Source organism: Neoarius graeffei, chromosome 4 (genome assembly GCF_027579695.1).
Source record: "Neoarius graeffei isolate fNeoGra1 chromosome 4, fNeoGra1.pri, whole genome shotgun sequence".
NCBI lineage: Eukaryota > Metazoa > Chordata > Actinopteri > Siluriformes > Ariidae > Neoarius > Neoarius graeffei.
In genome coordinates this window covers 97,695,167-97,710,693 of record NC_083572.1, presented here as the reverse complement: position 1 = coordinate 97,710,693, position 15,527 = coordinate 97,695,167, and positions in this window count along the sequence as shown.

Below are 15,527 nucleotides of genomic sequence, written 5' to 3'. Positions count from 1 at the left end.
CTAAAGTCACAGTGATTTGCTCTAGCTCTTACAAACCGGGACATCTGGTCACCGTACCCTATAAATCTGGAACAATAAGAGATAGAGAATGACACTTAGTGAGGAAAAAAGCCTGTTTTTCATGGATCATTCCAGTTCGGTGATCCAGATCAGCACCAAAAGTCAGAGCAACTTAATTCAGCCCAGAGAGATTCTCATCTCATCTCATCTCATCTCATCTCATTATCTCTAGCCGCTTTATCCTGTTCTACAGGGTCGCAGGCAAGCTGGAGCCTATCCCAGCTGACTATGGGCGAGAGGTGGAGTACACCCTGGACAAGTCACCAGATCATCGCAGGGCTGACACATAGAGACAAACAACCATTCACACTAAGAAGAAGAAGAAAGTAGAAAGATCCTGAATGTGAGTAACAATTTGCGCCAGCGCTGCTAGCACAAATTAACAAAATAAATACATTTAACCATTGTGTATGTGAGACACAATGTAAACATTGTAAACATTTTAAAATTGATAGTGCATTGTTTTTCACTGTGCTAAGTTTGCAGTGGGAGTGGTGTGTTCAACTGTCTGTGTGCTATCAGTCCAGTCCTTCAGAGTTGAGGAGTCTGATGGCATGTGGAAAGAAACTGGTACAGAGTCTGGCTGTGAAGGCTCTCATGCCCCGGTACCTTTTTCCATACGGCAGGAGGGTGAAGAGATTGTATGAGGGGTGTGTGGGGTCAATCACGATGCTGGTGGCTTTCTGGATGCAGTGTGTGGTGTAAATGTCATGATGGAGGGAAAAGAGACTCCGATGACCTTCTCAGCTGTCCTCACTATCCACTGTTGGGTCTTGCGAACCAAGCTGATGCAATTCCCAAACCAGACCGTGATGCAGCTGCTTAGAATGCTCTCAATAGTCCTTCCATAGAATTTAATTTGGATGCGTGATGGGAGATGGGTTTTCCTCAGCCTTCATAGGAAGTAGAGACAATGCTGGGCTTTCTTGTCTGTGGAGCTGGTGTTGAAGGACCAGGTGAGGTTCTCTACCAGATGAACACTGAGATCAGTCTGTATTGAGTTCTGGGAATTACCTAGGCTTCGACAGTTCCACACTATTTGCATGTTGCAGAGTTTCAACAAAGCAGAAACATGTCTCAGTTACACATGATTCTGATGTTGGCTATAAGTCTGTGTTTTCGTCAAGCAAGGAACACAATTAAATCCAGCACCACTGCTACAAAAAAAAAAAAAAAACCTCTAGAATGCCTTTTGAAACAGCCATGAAGCCTTTGAGAACCTAGCAAATACAAGTGTCGAAATTTATTTGGAGTCTGTGGCAAAGCTTGTCAGATGGAGATGACCACTTTGATCTTGTATTTTTAATAGGAAATCCTGACCAAAGGGGTTTAATTAGATTCAGCATGGTTTATTTATTGAAACATACATAAATGGGGATATCAAAGCCTTCAACGATCTTCATTAACCAGCACGACAAATTCTATCAAAGCCAGTTTTTACACATGAAAGCCCACATTCAGGCAAAGAAACCAAATTCATACAGGCAAACCAAAAATAAAAATAAAAACACCTTACCCAAACAGTGACTGGGAAAACAAGAAACCAATTATAAAAAAAGAGAGACATTTTATGGACACTTCGAGGGCATTGAGAACAATGTGGAATCCTAATCAGAAGAACAGATGAAAGAAACAACACTTTCATCAGATTTTAAATTGGAAAGAATTTAAAGTGGAAACATAAAAAAAATCAGCATTAAAAGGTGCCACATGTTCACTCATTCATGGTTCTCCTTCTTTCCCAAAGCTCAGTTCCATCATTGTTTATTGCTCATAGTTCTTTGTTCTTCTCATTGCCTTGTTCATATTTCAGCTCTTTCTTCATTCCTCTTATTCCATGTTTCCATTCTGGTTTCTTTTCACAACACCAACAACAAAACAAAACAATATGCTTCCATATGTTCCATACATTTCATCTTATACTAAACAGTACTGTGTTAGTATCTGAACATACGCATTAGTGGTACCAGATATATAGAGGATATTACACGAGATATGAAGATTATCTTCAAGTGGTGAATGTATATATGAGTGAGTTAAGCAAATGAGTAGCATATTTTTCAACATGAGAAGATAAACTTCATATCTTCACGCCACCGTGTAATGTTCTTTATATTATACGGACACATCTACAAAAAATAATAAATATGCAAGTTAATCAAAAGAACTGTAAACATGAACCTCTTCACCATTTTGACAATCTGCATCAAGTCAGCAGGAAAACATTGGGAATGATGTCATTGGAGTGAAATATTGGTAAATATTATACATACAGGAGACTTTTTTGATGGAATAAAAACATGTATTCCATTCCCTTCTAGCAGGTTTCATTCATTTGGTTTGATAGCATGCAATATTGTTAGCATATCACTTATCTGATATGTATTACATCACTCTACCCAATGGAGAATAAGCATTTAACCCATTGACGCCTGAAACGCCTGCAAAAATACGTCTGCAAATGCCTAAGCCAGTTTTTAGAAAAGGTCCCCATCTGCCTGAGGGTTTTCTGAAATAAAAATAATTAATTGAAAACGCCTATGAAAAATTCAATATCTCAGCCTCTGAAGCACATAAAGACATGAAATAAGTTGCATTTAAAAGATAAAATTCTCTGCTTTTACTGGATCATGCTCATTCAGCATTAACACTAACACATTTGTTAACACATAGATGAGTCTTGAAAATAATGACAAATCAACAATGCTGCGTTATGCAGCAACCGGCACTTGGGGCAATGTTGCGTTATGCAACAACCGGCGCTAGGGGCAATGTTGCGTGACGCAGCATCCGGCGTCAATGGGTTAATATGGTTTAGAATATTGCAAGGTTGTCAAGACAACATGACATCACATGTCAGATTGCAGATATTCAATGACAAAACTGTTTTGCTGTGCATGCATACAACCATTTCTTTGTCCGCCAAGAAAGGGAAAAGACGAGGCGAATTCAGCGCTAGGCTGAGCTACAGTATACTATAATTTAGCAGTCAATAAATAAACTGAAAACTCAAACTAAATAAGTGTTAAACACCTGAAAGCCTACCAAAACTTAGATATACTTCATGCATATTTACAAGAGAAAAACATAACAATGGACATCAAAAAGCTGGAAAAGAGACACATCAGCAACAAAAAACTTCCACGCTAGTGAGTGACTGTGACAATTTGTAAACAAACATGGCCACCAGGTTTGCTTCATTAAATATGAAAGATGTTGAGAGGAAGTGGAGAAGGTGGCTAGAAGGTGACTTCACTGCTGTGCTAACAGTACCGGGTCGTGGGTAAGCTAGCATTGACCTTTGAGTATGCTGATATAAAGAGAGTGTGTATGTATAATAATAATATTGACTGGCTTTTTTTCATGGCCTATCAGATCCATTCAGCTAGCTACTTGTCTTCAACTCATTTAATATCATGCTAGCTGAATGGAATATATCTGATATACCACTTAATGCCTGCCAATATTATTTAAATATTTTACACAGATATATGATGTATGATGTATTTCGTATGAAAAATGTGAGTTTTCAACACAAGAAGATAAACTTCATATCTTTAAGCCAATGTGTGATTTTCTTTTTATTATATCAACACATTCACAAACAAAAAGTACCCAAATTTATCAAAACAATTCATTGATTTCCTCACGAGTGACTTATAGAGATTTATGTCACAGTTTTAGTTTTCCATGTCCCAGATGGAGATCACGTGAAAAAATACAAGTGGCATATTTCCCAGTAAAACACTCGTGGCCATGTAATATACAGTGGTACTTGAAAGTTTGTGAACCCTTGAGAATTTTCTATATTTCTGCATAAATATGACCTAAAACATCAGATTTTTACACAAGTCCTAAAAGTAGATAAAGAGAACCCAGATAAACAAATGAGACAAAAATATTATACTTGGTAATTTATTTATTGAGGAAAATGATCCAATATTACATATCTGTGAGTGGCAAAAGTATGTGAATCTCTAGGATAGCAGTTAATTTGAAGGTGAAATTAGATTCAGGTGATTTCAATCAATGGGATGACAATCAGGTGTGAGTGGACACCCTGTTTTATTTAAAGAATAGGGCTCTATCAAAGTCTGATCTTCACAACACATGTTTGTGGTACTGTAGTGTATCATGGCATGAACAAAGGAGATTTCTGAGGACCTTAGAAAAAGCGTTGTTGATGCTCATCAGGCTGGAAAAGGTTACAAAACCGTCTCTAAAGAGTTTGGACTCCACCAATCCACAGTCAGACAGATTGTGTACAAATGGAGGAAATTCAAGACCGTTGTTACCCTCCCGAGGACTGGTGGACAAACAAAGATCACTCCAAGAGCAAGTTGTGTAATAGTCAGTAAGGTCAAAAAGGACCCCAGGGTAACTTCTAAGCAACTGAAGGCCTCTCTCACATTGGATAATGTTAATGTTCATGAGTCCACCATCAGGAGAACACTGAACAACAATGGTGTGCATGGCAGGGTTGCAAGGAGAAAGCCACTGCTCTCCTAAAAGAACATTGCTGCTTGTCTGCAGTTTGCTAAAGATCACGTGGCCAAGCCAGAAGGCTATTGGGAAAAAAAATATTTTGTGAATGGATGAGACGAAAATAGAACTTTTTGGTTTAAATGAAAAGCATTATGTTTGGAGAAAGGAAAACACTGCATTCCAGCATAAGAACCTTATCCCATCTGTGAAACATGGTGGTGTTAGGACTAGGACTGTTTTGGCCTCTAGAGGCCGCTGTTATTTCCTTTTCATGTCGTGTTTATTTTGGCCTCTAGAGGCCGCCACTGTTCCTGTGTTTTGTGTTTGTGTTAATTGCCTAATTATCTTCACCTGTGTCCTTAATTAGTTTGTGTATTTATACCCCTGAGTTCAGTCCTCTTGTCACGGAGTCTTTGTGCTGTTATGTTTATCTCCAGTTTCCTTTGTACTGTGTTTTTTGATCTTCTTAAGCTTTTGAATTTTTGCACTTTGCTTTTCTTTTGGATTATACTCTTTGGTTTTTTTTTTTGTCTTTTGTTTTGCCCTGTATATAGTGTATATAGTTTAAATAAACCTTTTGATTCTTTTTCTACTTCCGCCTCACGCCTCTGCATTTGAGTCATCCCCCTGGTGGCCTAGTGGGGGTTTGCTGGATTATCACACCAACGAACCAGGTTCGAATCCCAGCAAAACCCTAACAGAAAGACTCCGTCATGACCGACTCAGCAGAGGCTGCTTCAACTGTCTACCCGGCCAACCTTCAGGGAATTATGGCAGCTTTGACACGCTTCGGAGCGACCATGGACGCTCATGGACGTACGCTCACCAGCCAACGTGAGGCCCTCGCTCGCCACGAGGAACTGCTTCAGCAAATTGGGAAAACCCTGGCACAGCTGACATCTCTGCCTGCATCTCCTGCTCCTGATCCAGTTCCTGCTCCTGATCCAGCTCCCACTCCTGCTCCAGTGCCTCCTGCAATGCTGCCTTCTTCACCTCGCGAACCCAGCCTTCCTGCACCACAGAGGTATGACGGCAAGCACAGTGAGTGCCGAGAGTTCCTTACCCAGTGTCAACTCACCTTTGAGCTTCAGCCTACCACCTACACTACGGATCGCCGCAAGATTGCCTTTGTGATCACCTTATTAGCTGGTAAGGCGCGAGCCTGGGCTACTGCTATCTGGCAAAGACAGGGACCTGAGTGCTTTGATTTCCAGCTGTTTTCTGAAGAGATGCTTCGGGTCTTCGATCAGGCAGACATCAGTACCGACGCAGCCCGAAAGCTCATGTCCATCCGGCAAGGAGGAAGCGTCGCAGATTACGCCATCTCGTTCCGAACACTCGCAGCAGTAAGTGGATGGAACGAGACTGCCCTGGTGTCAGCCTTCCACCATGGTCTGTCTGACCCCATCAAGGACGGTCTGGCCTCTATTGGATGCCCAAGTGACCTCGAAACCCTCATCTCACATGCTATTCGTCTGGACAACAGGATGAGAGAACGCCACCAAGCCTTGAGCCCCCCCAGCCTCCCTACCTCTACCTGGAGACCGTCTACCTCCTTCAGTGACTGTCCAGAACCCATGCAAGTGGGTCGTACTCGCCTCTCCGCATCTGAGAGGGAGCGCAGAAGGAGGGACAAGTGCTGCATCTACTGTGGCAAGCCTGGTCACTTCCGAGCATCATGTCCCGAACTCTTGGGAAAAGGACCGCCCCGTCCAGCCGAGGGAGGGTTGTGACGGGGCCTACCCTCTCTCCCGGACTCCCTGGCCAAGGAATCTACATCCCGGTCTCCATCTCCTGGGGTGAGTCTGTCCACTCTTGTCAAGCTTTGATAGACTCAGGGGCGGCTGGGAACTTTATGGATATTCACTTCACCCAAAGCATCAATATTCCGACTGCACCTCTTGAAGTCCCACTGTCTGTGTCTGCCCTCGATGGCCAAGCGTTAGGTGATGGAAGAGTCACTCAAGTTACTTCTCCAGTCTTCCTCCAGTCTCAAGGTCACAAGGAAGAAATATCCCTGCACCTGATTCCTTCACCTGAGTTCCCAGTTATTCTAGGCCTTCCTTGGCTTACTCGCCACAACCCTCGCATAGACTGGGTAACAAGCCAGGTTGTGGAATGGGGCCCTGCATGCCATGCCTCTTGTCTGCTCTCTAGCTCTCCTGTGTCTCCTGCCGAGCCCCCTGATCTCACCGAGTTATCTCAAGTTCCCACAGAGTACTGGGATCTCAAGGAGGTATTCAGCAAGAGCAGGGCCGCCGTTCTTCCTCCGCACCGGGCCTACGACTGTGCCATCGACTTGCTCCCTGGGACTACCCCTCCTCGTGGCAGACTGTTTTCACTCTCTCAGCCAGAACGCAAGGCCATGGAGGAATACCTCAAAGATGCCCTGGTCTCTGGGTCTATTCGACCCTCCACTTCACCTGCTGGAGCCGGCTTCTTCTTTGTCGGCAAGAAGGATGGGGGGCTCCGACCATGTATTGATTACAGGGGCCTGAATAAGATCACTGTGCGCAACCGATATCCCCTTCCGCTGATGTCCACAGCTTTCGACCTGCTCCAAGGCGCCACCGTCTTCACCAAGTTGGACCTACGGAACGCATACCACCTTATCCGTATCCGACAGGGAGACGAGTGGAAGACTGCCTTTAACACCCCGTCTGGGCACTACGAATACCAGGTGATGCCCTTCGGACTCACCAACGCACCAGCTGTTTTTCAGGCCCTAATCAACGACGTCTTAAGGGACATGATTAACCTATACGTTTTTGTCTACCTCGACGACATCCTTATCTTTTCCAAGACCGTGCAGGAGCACCGCCACCATGTCCGCCAGGTTCTCCAGAGGCTGCTACAGAACAATCTGTTCGCCAAGGCCCAGAAATGCGAATTTCATGTTCCCGAGGTCTCCTTTCTGGGATTTATTGTACGGACAGGCCAACTCCAAATGGACCCTGCCAAGACCCTGGCCGTCCGGGATTGGCCTACTCCCAAGTCCGTTAAGGAGGTTCAGCGGTTCTTAGGATTCGCTAACTTCTACCGCAAGTTCATCAGGAACTTCAGTTCTGTGGCAGCACCCATGTCAGACCTCACCAAAGGGACAGGTGGATCTTATGGCTGGTCTCCTCAGGCAGAAAAGGCGTTCAAAGACCTCAAGGACCGCTTCTGCACGGCACCCATTCTGGTTCTCCCGGACACCTCCCAACCATTCATCGTGGAGGTGGACGCCTCGGACAGTGGTGTCGGCGCGGTGCTCTCTCAACGTTCGGAAGGAAAGCTGCACCCCTGCGCTTACTTCTCCCACCGCCTGAGTCCTGCTGAGTCCCGGTACGATGTGGGGGATCGAGAACTGCTAGCGGTCAAACTGGCCCTTGAGGAGTGGAGGCACTGGCTGGAGGGAGCACAACATCCATTCCTGGTTTGGACTGACCACAAGAACCTGGAGTACCTCCAGCAAGCCAAGAGACTGAACCCTCGACAGGCTAGGTGGGCCCTGTTTTTCAGTCGGTTTGACTTCACCCTCTCATACCGCCCCGGCTCCAAGAACACCAAACCTGACGCACTGTCCAGACTGTTCTCTGCCACTAACAGGGAGAATGAAGTCGGGCCTATTATCCCTGTGTCCCGGATTGTGGCCCCTGTCTGCTGGGGTATTGAGGAGGCTGTCCGACGAGCCCAACGCCAGGACCCCGGTCCTGGGACGGGGCCACCAGGCCTCTTGTACGTCCCACATCAAGCCCGGGCCAAGGTTCTCCAGTGGGGTCACTCTTCCCCTCTCACCGCCCACCCGGGAGCTCGGAGGACCCTGGACTTCCTGAAAAGACGCTTCTGGTGGCCTAACATGGAGAAGGAAGTAAGGTCATTTGTCCTGTCCTGTGAGGTTTGCACCAGAACCAAGAACCCACGACAGCGTCCCCAGGGTCTCCTGCATCCTCTGACCATTCCCCGGCGTCCCTGGTCCCACGTGGCAGTCGACTTTATCACGGGTCTCCCTGAGTCACAAGGTAACACGGTCATTTTGGTCTTAGTTGACAGATTCTCCAAGGCCTGCCGCTTCATACCACTGTGCAAACTCCCCTCTGCTCTTGAAACTGCGAAACTTTTGTTTAATCATGTCTTCCGAGTCTTTGGTCTTCCACAGGACATCGTCTCAGACCGAGGGCCCCAGTTCTCCTCCCGAGTGTGGCACGGGTTCTGCAAGGTCATCGGAGCCACTGCCAGCCTCTCCTCTGGGTTTCACCCACAGTCCAATGGTCAGACGGAGAGGCTCAACCAGGACCTGGAAACCACCCTGCGAGGCCTGGCTATGGATAACCCGACATCATGGAGCACCTGGCTGCCATGGGCGGAGTACGCCCACAACACCCTGCAGTCATCGGCCACCAAGCTGTCGCCATTCCAGTGCCAATTCGGGTTCCAGCCACCTCTGTTCCCGGACCAGGAGGAGGACGCGGGGGTGCCCTCGGTCAACCAATATGTGAGACGGTGTCGCAAGACCTGGAGCAAGGTCAGGAAGACCCTCATACAGACCTCCAGAACCAACCAGACTCAGGCCAACCGCCATAGAAGACCTGCACACACTTTCCGCCCTGGGCAGCGTGTTTGGCTGTCCACTAAGGACCTTCCACTGCGGGTGGAGAACCGCAAGCTTGCTCCTCGCTACATTGGCCCCTTCAAGGTGGTGCGCAGGGTGAACCCTGTCTCCTACCGGCTCCAGTTGCCCCGGACTCTGAGGATCAACCCCACTTTCCATGTTTCCCTGTTACGGCCCGTACTGACGTCTACGTATGCCCCTGCCCCTAGGAACCCCCCACCCCCCCGCATCTTCCAGGGGCAGACTGTGTTCACTGTGAATCGCCTGCTTGACTCCCGCCGGGTCCGCGGCGGGTTGCAATATCTGGTGGACTGGGAGGGCTATGGTCCTGAGGAGCGCTGCTGGGTTCCTGCTCGGGATGTCCTTGATAAAGAACTATGTCGGGACTTCCATTCGGCCCATCCGGATCGCCCTGGGAACGTCAGGAGACGCTCCTAGAGGGGGGGGTCCTGTTAGGACTAGGACTGTTTTGGCCTCTAGAGGCCGCTGTTATTTCCTTTTCATGTCGTGTTTATTTTGGCCTCTAGAGGCCGCCACTGTTCCTGTGTTTTGTGTTTGTGTTAATTGCCTAATTATCTTCACCTGTGTCCTTAATTAGTTTGTGTATTTATACCCCTGAGTTCAGTCCTCTTGTCACGGAGTCTTTGTGCTGTTATGTTTATCTCCAGTTTCCTTTGTACTGTGTTTTTTGATCTTCTTAAGCTTTTGAATTTTTGCACTTTGCTTTTCTTTTGGATTATACTCTTTGTTTTTTTTTTTTTTGTCTTTTGTTTTGCCCTGTATATAGTGTATATAGTTTAAATAAACCTTTTGATTCTTTTTCTACTTCCGCCTCACGCCTCTGCATTTGAGTCATCCCCCTGGTGGCCTAGTGGGGGTTTGCTGGATTATCACACCAACGAACCAGGTTCGAATCCCAGCAAAACCCTAACAGGTGGTTGTAGTAGTATCATGGTTTGGGCCTGTTTTGCTGCATCTGGGCCAGGACGGCTTGTCATCATTGATGGAGAAATGAGTTCTGAATTATATCAGCAAATTCTTTTTTTTAAATACTTTATTTATACTTTTTCAATTTACAAAACAGAAAATGACAGAGATACAATGAAGAACAAACCCACCCCATCCCACCCACCAAGGTTTGAGGAAAAACAAAACAAACAACAACAACAACAACAAACAGACAGACAGAGAAAATACGTACATGCAGAGGCAGGTACGTACATAAAATATTGTCACAAACTGTCCATAAACATTGCTTAACATTACTCAGATGGGAACATCATGTAACATACTACAATGGATCCAATTGGCAGAAAATCAGTAAGTGGAAGGGACATTACATCATGTGAGGGATACATTTTCGACAAATTCTATAAAGGGGGCCCAAGTTTTAATGTAACTGTCCTATAAGTTATTCTGATTGTATCTCAGCTTCTCTAGCAGGATCACACAGAGTACCTCTTTAACCCAGTGCCTAAAAGAAGGAGGTTTCACAGACTTCCAGAGTAAAAGAATTTGTCTCCGGGCTAGTAGTGTAATAAATGCTACAGCATTTGCCTGAGGGACCGTAAGTTGTTTTTCTGATAGAAATACCCCAAAGATAGCAATTGTTGGATTAGGATTCACTGTCCTGCCACAGATGGAGGAAATTGCTTCAAAGACCCTAACCCAGAAGTTACTAAGTGAATTGCATGACCAAAACATATGACCTAATTTAGCTGGACTGTGGCCACATCTCGGACACACAGGATTGGTGCCAGGATAAATTCTGGCCAGTCTATCAGGTGAATAGTGCAATCGATGTACAATTTTAAACTGAATAAGGTCATGTCTTATACATAAAGAGGTGGTATGTATGCGTTTTAAACTACATTGCCAAATCTCATCAGAAAGTGTAACAGCCAAATCCTCTTCCCATGCCTGTCTTGCATTGTCCCATGGAGGGGGGCTAATGCCCAGTACTGTTTTGTAGATTATTGACACCCTTCTTTTTACCCCAGGGTCCAAGTCTAAAATGATATCGGTTGTGTTTTTGGGTGGTAAGGAGGGAAATGGGAAGTGTTTCTTAGCAAAACTGCATACCTGTAAATATCTGAAAAAGTGGTTATTGGGAAGGTGGTAATCTTTCTGTAGCATGATAAATGAAGCAAATGTGCCTTTGACAAAGAGGTCACCAAAAAATACTAAACCATTCTTGTGCCATACCTGGAAGGCAGTATTAATCTGGGATGGAGGAAACAGATGATTGTTTGCTAATGGGAGCAGAGTAATTGCCTGATTGAAATGAAAGTGTTTCCTGAAATGAAACCATATTTTAAGAGTGTTTTTGACAACTGGGTTCAAACTTTGAAGGCTTACATTGACAGGTAAGGAGCCACTCAGGATAGACATGGGAGAGTGGAAAATTGGAATCAAGTTCCAAAAAGGCCCTTCGTGGTATCGGACCAGGTGGGTGGAGCACAGAAGCATGGCAGGCCAGAACTGAGTTCTCAAAACTCTTTATTTCCAGCTTTTCAGCTAAGACTTTTTCCACACTCTCCCAGCCACACACGCACACACAAGTGTTCTGGTTGGGGGCTCTCTCTCTCCTTTTAAAGGGTGTGGTCACTGGGGAAGACACACAAACACAAGTTAATTCCCATCAGGTGCAAAGATTCTGCTGCTTACCTTCCCTGACTCCGCCCTCCATTCACAGACCGACGCTTAGCCATGCCCCTGCTGCCACATACCCCAACCGCCCGACTCAGGCCGGGGAGCTGTCTGGCCTGCAGCCAACTCCCCCCCCCCCCCCCCCCCCCCCCCGATGGGAGAGGAAATCCGCTATGACCATCTGCGTCCCCGGCCTGTGGACCACCTCGAACTTAAATGGCTGGAGTGCCAGATACCAACGGGTGATCTGTGCGTTGGCATCCTTCATGCAGTGGAGCCACTGCAGGGGCATGTGGTCCAAACAGAGGGTGAAAGGGCGCCCCAGCAGGTAGTAGCGGAGGGCGAGGATCGCCCACTTGATGGCGAGGCATTCCTTTCTGATTGTGCTGTACCTGCCGTCATGCACCGACAGCTTCCGGCTGATGTACAGCACTGGACGGTCCTCCCCCTCCACCTCCTGGGACAGAACAGCCCCCAGCCCTCTGTCTGACACATCCGTCTGCCAAATAAAGGGGAGAGAAAAGTCAGGGGAGTGTAACAGTGGCCCCCCCAGACAGTGCAGCCTTTACCTCCGAGAAAGCCCGCTGGCATTGCTCCATCCACTGGACTGGATCTGGTGCTCCCTTTTTAGTGAGATCAGTCAGCGGGCTGGTGAAGCGGAAGAGCGCTTCTTCAATACTACATGCTGAGATATTACAAAGGGGCACTGCTTCCGTATATCATGTTGCATAGTCCACCAGAACTAAAATAAAGCGATATCCTCATGTTGACCGATCTAATGGCCCAACGAGATCCATTCCGATTCTTTCGACTGGGGTCTCGATTAATGGCAGAGGGCGCAAAGGCGCTTTTGGAATGGCCGCGGGATTTACTAACTGGCATTCGCGGCATGCCGTACACCACCTACGGACATCGCTGCGAACAGGGCAGGAATTTCATGAGGGCAATGAGGGCCATGGCCCTCGTGCCCTCTCAATTTGGCCCTGTGCCCTTGGAAAAAAAAATATCTGCTGTAAAGCCACAGTGGCCTTGATGCCCTGTGGTTTTGTGGTTTTGTAGTCTGCCTCGTGACTGCCAATAGGCTTTAACATCACCTGCGTCTACTGAGAAAAAAATACATCTTTTGATGACATTCTGGATTCTTATTGGGCAACTCATCAGTGGTGGATCGGACTCGAGCCTGGCATGAACCACTCCGACGTGCTATAATGACACCAATCTATCACCAACCAACCAGTAGACTTAATCAAACGCATCCCCTGCCCACTTGTGTCCGCGTCTGAGACATTGAATTTTCACAGAAGGAGGGAAGACGTTGACTGAGGTAAGACTGTGTGATAAATTAATGAACGAATAAGATAGGAATTTCAACATATAGGGCTTAAGTTTGTTACCGTTAAATAAGCATTGCTTGTACAGTAACTTTGTCATTACAACGTTGACCCACTTTTAACGTGCCGAGTACTGACTGTAGCTGGTAACAAATGCTAATTAGCTTGCTGTCAAGTTTTTCCTTTGTCGAGCTTTAAGCGTAAGGTCATGGACGTTACTACTGCTTGTTCCTGCCGTAATATGATACGTGATATGTGCTGTTGTCTGTTCATAGCCACTTTTTTAATCTATGCAGTTAGCATTGTTTTGTTACTAGTATTGTATGTTTCTTTTTGCTGTTTAACAGAAGTGTAACTGCTGCCATCTTGACGAGATCACCATTGCAAGAGATTTTATCTCATTGTTTTTGGTGTCATTACAACATTTACATTTACTTTTATTCATTTACCCCCTCTGTGTAAATTAGAAAATGGCGCAACTTCCTCTGTAGCCATCAACAGACAAGCACAGACTTGTCTTGAGTTTTGAGCCAATCACAACAGGGCAGCACTGTGGCCTGAGGTAAAATATGATAGTTTAAGTTTGTTTAAATTACAAAAATGAGTACACCCAATGACTGTCTCATTTACTCTTCATATACTTATACTGTTTAAGTAATGCAATAAAACTAATCTTTAAAAGTGGTATTTACTCAAACTGTTTGCATAGAATGAACTTTCGGGTTAACAGTGTAATAGTGTTGCAGTGTTCTGCAAATTTGCAATTTAATATTTCAGATCTTGAGACATGAAAGTGCTATTTTAAAACATAATAGGTCAGAAATGTTTTCTTTGTCATCTATTTAGTTAATTTTATTTCCTCAATAATTTTCCTTGATTGAGAAATTGGTCTGGGCGGCACGGTGGTGTAGTGGTTAGTGCTGTCGCCTCACAGCAAGAAGGTCCTGGGTTCGAGCCCCGGGGCCAGCGAGGGCCTTTCTGTGTGGAGTTTGCATGTTCTCCCCGTGTCCGTGTGGGTTTCCTCCGGGTGCTCTGGTTTCCCCCACAGTCCAAAGACATGCAGGTTAGGTTAACTGGTGACTCTAAATTGACTGTAGGTGTGAATGTGAGTGTGAATGGTTGTCTGTGTCTATGTGTCAGCCCTGTGATGACCTGGCGACTTGTCCAGGGTGTACCCCGCCTTTCGCCCGTAGTCAGCTGGGATAGGCTCCAGCTTGCCTGCGACCCTGTAGAAGGATAAAGCGGCTAGAGATAATGAGATGAGATGAGATGAGAAATTGGTCTGGGCTCTTATGGGTTAACCAGTAGCCTGCATGCTAGTACAATATATGTTCCATTTACAGTCAAAAATGTTGATGTACTCCAGGCTCAATTTTGATTAATCAAAAATCTGCATAGTAGTACAGTCTGAAGATGCTCTTGCACATTCTGTGTCAATTGAACAAAAATTATGGGAGGATATAGGTTTAATAAGTTTTACAATTTTTGAAGTGAGTGATGGATTGATAAGTTTAGATGTGTTCAATATTTTCTTATCTTCAGACATAATAGTGCAGGAGATGTTTCTTTACCTGCTTGATAGTTTTGACTGAGACTCCAATCTTCCTCAGAAGAGTCATTAGTCCTTAAATTAAATTCATTATAGACGTGAACTTAAAATCATTGTTTTATTTTATGGCCTTGGTGCCCTGGCTTTTGGCCTTCGTGCCCTCAAAAAATTGACAGCACAAAAGGCCAAGTAGCCTTGCCCCTAAAATTAAGAAATTCCAGGCCTGGCCGCAAATCCCTGGCCATATAGAACAATAGAACCAGGCCATTATTCGGGCTAGTGTCTTATCCTGCCCCAAGTGTCCGGCCATGGGATTAAAGTGAGCCACCTGGAATATAAATTCCCAGCGGCTCTTTGGGATAAAAAGTTATGTTATTTGTTCCTTAGTCTGAGTGTCCTGCATCACTCAGTATAACCTATCCTTAATAATGGAAAAATAGGGGAAGGACGGGGTGGCATTTGGCTTGAGAATTTGACCATCAATTACTCTCACTTGGTCAAACGCATGCCGCAGAGTCTCGTCTCGCGACTGCTTTAATGGGAAATCCACAAAGGATTCCCTGAGAGGGAGGAGGAGCAGGCTGCTCCTCACTCTGACGCGGTGATGATGTAGATGGCTCTGTGACAGCTGCTCCCGCCAATGCCACTCCGGGACCTCCCCCCGCTGAACTATGGCAGGCCCCACTCTTCACTAAATGTGTCATTAATTCCCGAAATCCTGGCCAATCAGTTCCCAGAATTATCAAGTGGGTAAGGCGAGGATTGACCGCCACCTTGACTCTAAATTGTTCCCCTCGAAATAGAATGTGGACCGACACTAAAGGGTAGTTGTGAACATCCCCATGCACACACAACACCT